This window comes from Neofelis nebulosa, chromosome 6 (genome assembly GCF_028018385.1).
Source record: "Neofelis nebulosa isolate mNeoNeb1 chromosome 6, mNeoNeb1.pri, whole genome shotgun sequence".
Lineage (NCBI taxonomy): Eukaryota > Metazoa > Chordata > Mammalia > Carnivora > Felidae > Neofelis > Neofelis nebulosa.
In genome coordinates this window covers 120908350-120916085 of record NC_080787.1, presented here as the reverse complement: position 1 = coordinate 120916085, position 7736 = coordinate 120908350, and positions in this window count along the sequence as shown.

The window sequence follows — 7736 nt, the reverse complement described above, 5'->3', positions numbered from 1 at the left end:
TAAATTTTTAAATTCTATTTTACTTCCATCATAGCATTTTATTCTATTACATTGTATTCATTATTTCAAATTTTCAAATGTTTTCCTTTTTTCCCCCCTTTTTCCTCTAATCTCTCAAGCCCCTTTCAACACCCAGACCAAAACACACCTAGGATCTAGCATCATTTATTTGATTTGTGTGTGTGTGTGTGTGTGTGTGTGTGTGTGTGCTGTTTTTAGTTTCTTATTTTTTTTTATTTTAATTGCTTTTACCTCATTAATTCCTTTTTTTCCTTCAAAATGATGAAACAAAGGAATTCACCCCAAAAGAAAGAGCAGGAAGTAATGAGAGCCAGGTACTTAACCAACACCGATACAAGCAAGATGTCTGAACAAGAATTTAGAATCACGAAAATAAGAATACTAGCTGGGGTCATAAATAGATTAGAATCCGTTTCTGTGGAGATAAAAGAAGTAAACGCTAGTTAGGATGAAATAAAAAATGCTACAACTGAGCTGCAATTTAGAATGGATGCACGGTGGCAAGGATGGATGAGGCAGAGCAGAGAATCAGCATTATAGAGGACAAATTTATGGAGAATAATGAAGCAGAAAAAAAGAGGGAGACTAAGGCAAAAGAGCATGATTTGAGAATCAGAGAAATCAGTGACTCATTAAAAAGGAACAACATCAGAATCATAGAGGTCCCAGAAGATGAAGAGAGAGAAAAAGGGGTAGGAGGGTTATATGTGCTTATATATAAGCAAATCATAGCAGAAAAGTTTCCTAACCTGGAGAAAGACACAGACATCAAAATCCAGGAAGCACAGAGGACTGCCAACAGATTCAACAAAAACCGACCATCAACAAGGCATATCATAGTCAAATCCATAAAATACTCAAGCAAGGAAAGAATCATGAAAGCAGCAAGGGAAAAAAAGTCCTTAACCTACAAGGGAACACAGATCAGGTTTGCAGCAGACCTATCCACAGAAACTTGGCAGACCAGAAAGGAGTGGCAGGATATATTCAATGCGCTGAATCAGAAAAATATGCTGCCAATAATTCTTTATCCAGCAAGGCTGTCATTCAAAATAGAAGGGGAGATTAAAAGTTTCCCAGACAAACAAAAATTAAAGGAGTTTGTAACCACTAAACCAGCCCTGCAAGAAATTTTAAGAGGGACTCTGAGGGGAGAAAAGATGAAAATAAGTAAGCAAGTAAATAAATAAAGACCCAAAGCAACAAAGACTAGAAAGGCCCAGAGAAAACCAACAGACACTCCAACTTTACAAGAAACATTATGGCAATAAATTCATATGTTTCAGTACTCACTCTAACGTCAATGGACTAAATGCTCCAATCAAAAGACCCAGGGTAACAGAATGGATAAGAGAACAAGATCCATCTATATGCTGTTTACAAGAGACCCACTTTAGACCTAAAGACACCTTCAGATTGAAAGTAAAGAGATGGAGAACCATGTATCATGTTAATGGTCAACAAAAGAAAGCTGGAGTAGCCATACTTATATCAGACAACCTAGACTTTAAAATAAAGACTCTAACAAGAGATGAAGAAGGGCATTATATCATAACTAAGGGGTCTATCCACCAAGAGGACCTAACAATTGTAAACATTTATGCTCCAAATGTGAAACATCCAAATATATAAATCAATTAATTGCAAACATAAAGAAACTCATTGATAACAATACCATAATAGCAGGGGATTTCAACACCCCACTTACAACAATGGACAGATCATTTAATCATAAACTCAACAAGGAAACAATGACTTTGAATGACACACTGGACCAGATGGACTTCACAGATATATTCAGAACGTTTCATCCCAAAGCAGCAGACTATACATTCTTCTCCAGTGCACATGGAACATTCTCCAGAATAGATCACATACTGGGACACAAATCAGCCCTCAACAAGTACAAAAAGATCAAGATCATATTGTGCATACTTTCAGACCATAACACTATGAAACTCAAAATCAACTACAAGAAAAAATGTGGAAAGATAACAAATACTTGGAGACTAAAGAACATCCTACTAAAGAATGAATGGGCTAACCAAGAAGTTAAAGAGGAAATTAAAAAGTACATGGAAGCCAATGAAAATGATAACACCACAGCCCCAAACCTCTGGGACACAGCAAAGGCAGTCATAAGAGGGAAGTATATAGCAATCCAGCCTTTCCTAAAGAAGGAAGAAAGGTCTCAGATACACAACCTAACCTTACATCTTAAGGAGCTGGAAAAAGAACAGCAAATAAAACCCCAAACCAGCAGAAGACAGGATAATAAAGATTAGGGCAGAAATCAATGCTATCAAAACCAAAAACAAAACAAAACAAAACAAAACAAAACAGTAGAACAGATCAATGAAACCAGAAGCTGGTTCTTTGAAACAATTAACAAAATTGATAAACCACTAGCCAGTTTAATAAAAAAAAAAAAAAGGAAAGGACCCAAATACATAAAATCAAGAATGAAAGAGGAGAGATTACAACCAACACAGCAGAAATAAAAATAATAATAATAGAATATTATGAGCAATTATATGCCAATAAAATGGGCAATCTGGAAGAAATGGACAAATTCCTAGAAACATATACACTACCAAAACTGAAACAGAAAGAAATAGAAAGTTTGAATAGACCCGTAACCAGTAAGGAAATCGAATTAGTAATTAAAAAAAACCTCCCAAAAAACAAGAGTCCAGGGCCACATGGCTTTCCAGGGGAATTCTACCAAACATTTAAGGAAGAGTTAACACCTATTCTCTTGAAGCTGTTCCAGAAAAATACAAATGGAAGGAAAACTTCCAAACTCTTTCTATGAAGCCAGCATTACCTTGATTCCAAAACCAGACAGAGGCCCCACTAAATATGAGAACTATAGACCAATTTCCCTGATGAACATGGATGCAAAAATCCTCAACAAGATATTAGCCAACTGGATGTAACAATACATTAAAAAAATTATTCACCACGACCAAGTGGGATTTATGCCTGGGATGCAGGGCTGATTCGATATCTGCAAAACAATCAATGTGGTTCATCACATCAATAAAAGAAAGGACAAGAACCACATGATCTTCTCAATAGATGCAGAGAAAGAATTTGACAAAATACAGCATCCTTCCTTGATAAAAACCCTCAAGAAAGTAGGGATAGAAGGATCATAAAAGCCATATATGAAAGACCCAACGCTAATATCATCCTCAATGGGGAAAAACTGAGATTTCCCCCTAAGGTCAGGGACATGATAGGTGTGTCCGCTCTCACCACTGCTATTCAACATAGTAGTGGAAGTCTTATCCTCAGCAATCAGACAACACAAAGAAACAAAAGGCATCCAATTCAGCCAGGAGGAGGTCAAACTTTCACTCTTCGCATATGCCATGATACTGTATATGGAAAACCCAAAAGATTCTACCAAAAACCTGCTAGAACTGACCCATGAATTCAGCAAAGTTGCAGGATATAAAATCAATGCACAGAAATCAATTACATTCCTATACACCAACAATGAAACAACAGGAAGAAATCAAGGAATCGATCCCATTTACAATTGCACCAAAACCTATAAAATACCTAGGAATAAATCTAACCAAAGAGGTGAAAAATCCATACACTGAAAACTATAGAAAGCTTATGAAAGAAACGGAAGAAGACACAAAAAATGGAAAAATATTCCATGCTCCTGGATAGTAAAAACAAATTGTTAAAATGTCAATATTACCCAAAGCAATCTACGTATTCAATGCAACACCTATTGAAATAACACCAGCAGTCTTCACAGAGCTAGAACAAACATTCCTAAAATTTGTATGGAACCAGAAAAGACCCCAAATAGCCAAAGCCATCCTGAAAAAGAAAACGAAAGCAGGAGGTTTCACAATCCCAGACTTCAAGCTATACTACAAAGCTGTAAGCATCAAGACTTTGGTACTGGCACAAAAACAGACACTCAGATCAATGGAACAGAATAGAGAACCCAGAAATGGACTCACAAATGTATGGCCAACTAATCTTTGACCAAGCATGAAAGAATATCCAATGGAATAAAGACAGTCTTTTCAGCAAGTGGTCCTGAGAAAACAGGACAGCAACATGCAGAAAAATGAACCTGGACCATACACATAAACAAACTCAAAATGGCTGAAAGACCTAAATGTAAGACAGGAAGCTATCAAAATCCTCAAGAAGAAAGCAGACAATAACCCCTTTGACCTTGGTCTCAGGAACTTCTTACTCAACACGTCTCCAGAGGCAACGGAAACAAAAGCAAAAATGAACTACTGGGACCTAATCAAAATAAAATCTTCTGCACAGCGAAGGAAGCAATCAGCAGAACTAAAAGGCAACTGACAGAATGGGAGAAGATATTTGCAAATGACATATCAGATAAATGGTTAGTATCCAAAATCTATAAAGAATTTATCAAACTCAACACCCCAAAAACAAATAATCCAGTGAAGAAATGGGCAAAAGACATGAATAGACATTCCTCCAAAGAAGACATCCAGATGGCCAACAGACACATGAAAAAATGCTCAACATCACTCATCATCAGGGAAATACAACTCAAAACCACAATACCACCTCACACCTGTCAGAAAGGCTCACATTAACAACTCAGGCAACAACAGTTGTTGGCGAGGATGTGGAGAAAGAGGATCTCTTTTGCACTGCTGGTGGGAATGCAAGCTGGTGCAGCCACTCTGGAAAACAGTATGGAGTTTCCTCAAAAAATTAAAAATAGAACTACCCTACGACCCAACAATTACACTACTAGGTGTTTATCCAAGGAATACAGGTATGTTGTTTCGAAGGGGCACATGAACCCCAATGTTTATAGCAGCACAATCAATAATAGCCAAAGAATGGAAAGAGCCCAAATATCCATCAATGGATGAATGGATAAAGAAGATATAGTACAGGGCGCCTGGGTGGCGCAGTCGGTTAAGCGTCCGACTTCAGCCAGGTCACGACCTCGCGGTCCGTGAGTTCGAGCCCCGCGTCAGGCTCTGGGCTGATGGCTCGGAGCCTGGAGCCTGTTTCCGATTCTGTGTCTCCCTCTCTCTCTGCCCCTCCCCCGTTCATGCTCTGTCTCTCTCTGTCCCAAAAATAAAAAACGTTGAAAAAAAAAAATTAAAAAAAAAAAAAGAAGATATAGTACACACACACACACACACACACACACACACACACACTGGAGTATTACTCGGCAGTCAAAAAGAATGAAATCTTGCCATTTGCAACTATGTGGATGGAACTAGAGGGTATTATGCTAAGCAAAATTAGTCAGAAAAGACAAATATCATATGACTTCACTCATATGAGGACTTTAAGACACAGAACAGATGAACACAAGGGAAGGGAAGAAAAAATAATATCAAAATAGGAAGGGGGACAAAACATAAGAGACTCTTAAATATAGAGAACAAACAGATTGTTACTGGAGGGGTTGTAGGAGGGGTATGAGCTAAATGGGTAAGGGGCATTAAAGAATCTACTCCTGAAATCATTGTTGCACTATATGATAATTTTGATGTAAACTAAAAAAAAAGAAATATTAAAAATATGAATAATGAAAAAAAAATTTTGGGCCAGAATGTGGTATCAGGGGTGCCTGTCTGGCTCAGTCAGAAGAACATGTGACTCTTGATTTCTGGGTTGTGAGTTCAAGTCCCATGTTGGGTGTAGAGATTACTAAAACTAAATAAATTAATAGAAACTTAAAAAAGAGAAAGTGTGGTATCATATAAAGTCTCACGAATCATTTGTGGAAACGTAGAGTAGTGTGTAGTCATTGAGACCAGCTATCTGACAACAAATCTATCACACAGGTCCATAGGGACGTACAAGAAGACAATCATCACAGTGCTGTTTGTACAGATAGGAACCTGGATGATTTCTAGATGTCTCTCACCAGGCAAGTGAATAGGCAAAAAATGAATGAATTTTCACCATGAACTGCTAAACAGCAGTTAAAAGTAACAGCTAAGTGTATTCAGCAACATAATGAATCTTAAAAACAGTGTGGAGGGGACAAGTTAAGACAGAAAGAAATTATGCAACAGAAACTGTTTTGTAAATTAAAATAGTCGATATAAAACAATCCAATCCACAACTTACACAAATGTAAAATTCCCCAAATTTGTTTAATGTATTTGAATACTTCAGAATGGTTGGACACGGGAAATGAAATTGGGAAATGGATATAGAAGAGAACAAGTGAAAGAAGGAATTGATAACCAACCTAAGGAGAAAGGACCTTGTGGGGTTCGATGAAGATAATGTACTTTAAACGGAGGGCTCACTGCTGACAAAGATCAGCTCAGTCTCTGAACACGAGGCCCAAATAACAATGACAACTGTGCCAAATTTACGAATCAAATATAAAAGTATTTTTTTAACACAAAAACTTTTTTCCTAAGCAAAGGAGATCAGGTGCTTTCTCCCAGAGAAAGGAGATACATACTTTAGCTGGATGACTTTTGTGTGGTGCTCACTGTAAACACCCTGAAGTTATTTATGTTTCAGGCTCACTGGGCTTTGAGATTTTGACTATAGTTGTGAAATGGACAAAGTTTTGAGCTTCAGTGCAACAGTGTGATACAAATCCTTGGCAGGGTGTTAGTGGGAAGAGAGTAAAAGAGAACAAAGATAAAAATAGAGATATTTAAGGAGAGAAATTGTTGAGGTCAGCATTTCTCAAATTTGGTGAGTTCCCTCTCCCCTAGAAAACCCATGCTGGGCTCACTCCCTAGAAAAAGATGTTGCTGTCAGGACATCACCTCCTCGTCACTGCGCAGACTCATCGGGAACAGGAGCGCATTACAGCCTCAGAGGTTTCCTACGCCAAACAAATAAATCTGTTGACTTCACCTACCTCAGTATTTCTCAGACTCCCTTGACTAGGGACGTTTTTGTGTCTATAAAAGAAAGCCATCAACATCCGCCAAGTATGCCTTCCACAGCCAGTTGGGAAAATAGTAGTTCAGCTGACTCCCTACCATCATCACTCTATTTTAACCTGTATTCTTCATTTCAGCAGAGTCTCTGTCGCGCCCGTAACATACCAATTTCTTTCAAAATACACATACACAATGGCCAAAGTAGTACATGCTTACGAAAACGTTTCGAATGATAGACGAGCCGGTTTTGTTTCAAAGCTGAGATCCCACCGTGCATCCGGCACTGTACCTCACTTTTTCCATTCAGTAATAGATCTTAGACACCCCACCCTCCTCGGTATATTCGCATTACATATGTTGTGTTTTTTCAAAAATCCACCGAGTATTCCGGAGGAGGGATATACATGGGGCCTGAGGGCAGGCTTTAGTACTAGGTCGGGGGAACAGGGCACACTCAGCCCTCACAGATAGCCCATTATGGTAAGAAGCATGCTAAGGGGTGTAGGTACCTGGCCTGTGTGAGGGAATCAAGAGGCAGTTTTAAACACGGGTAGGGTGACGGTAAGGCTCTAGAAAAGGAAACAGAATAAGCCATGGATATCAGGAAAAGATCAGTGAGGAAAATGATGACGTGTGTAGAAGCACAACAACATTAAATACGTTTTTGAACATTTCCCATGCACTGGACACAAGGCTAAACGCTTTACATGTATTTTTTCTTTAATTTTCACTGCACATGCACAAAAGGCCTGTGAAATTGATATTAGTATCTTCAGTATACCTGTGCAAAAAGCAAAGACTAGCCAATGCGAGCAA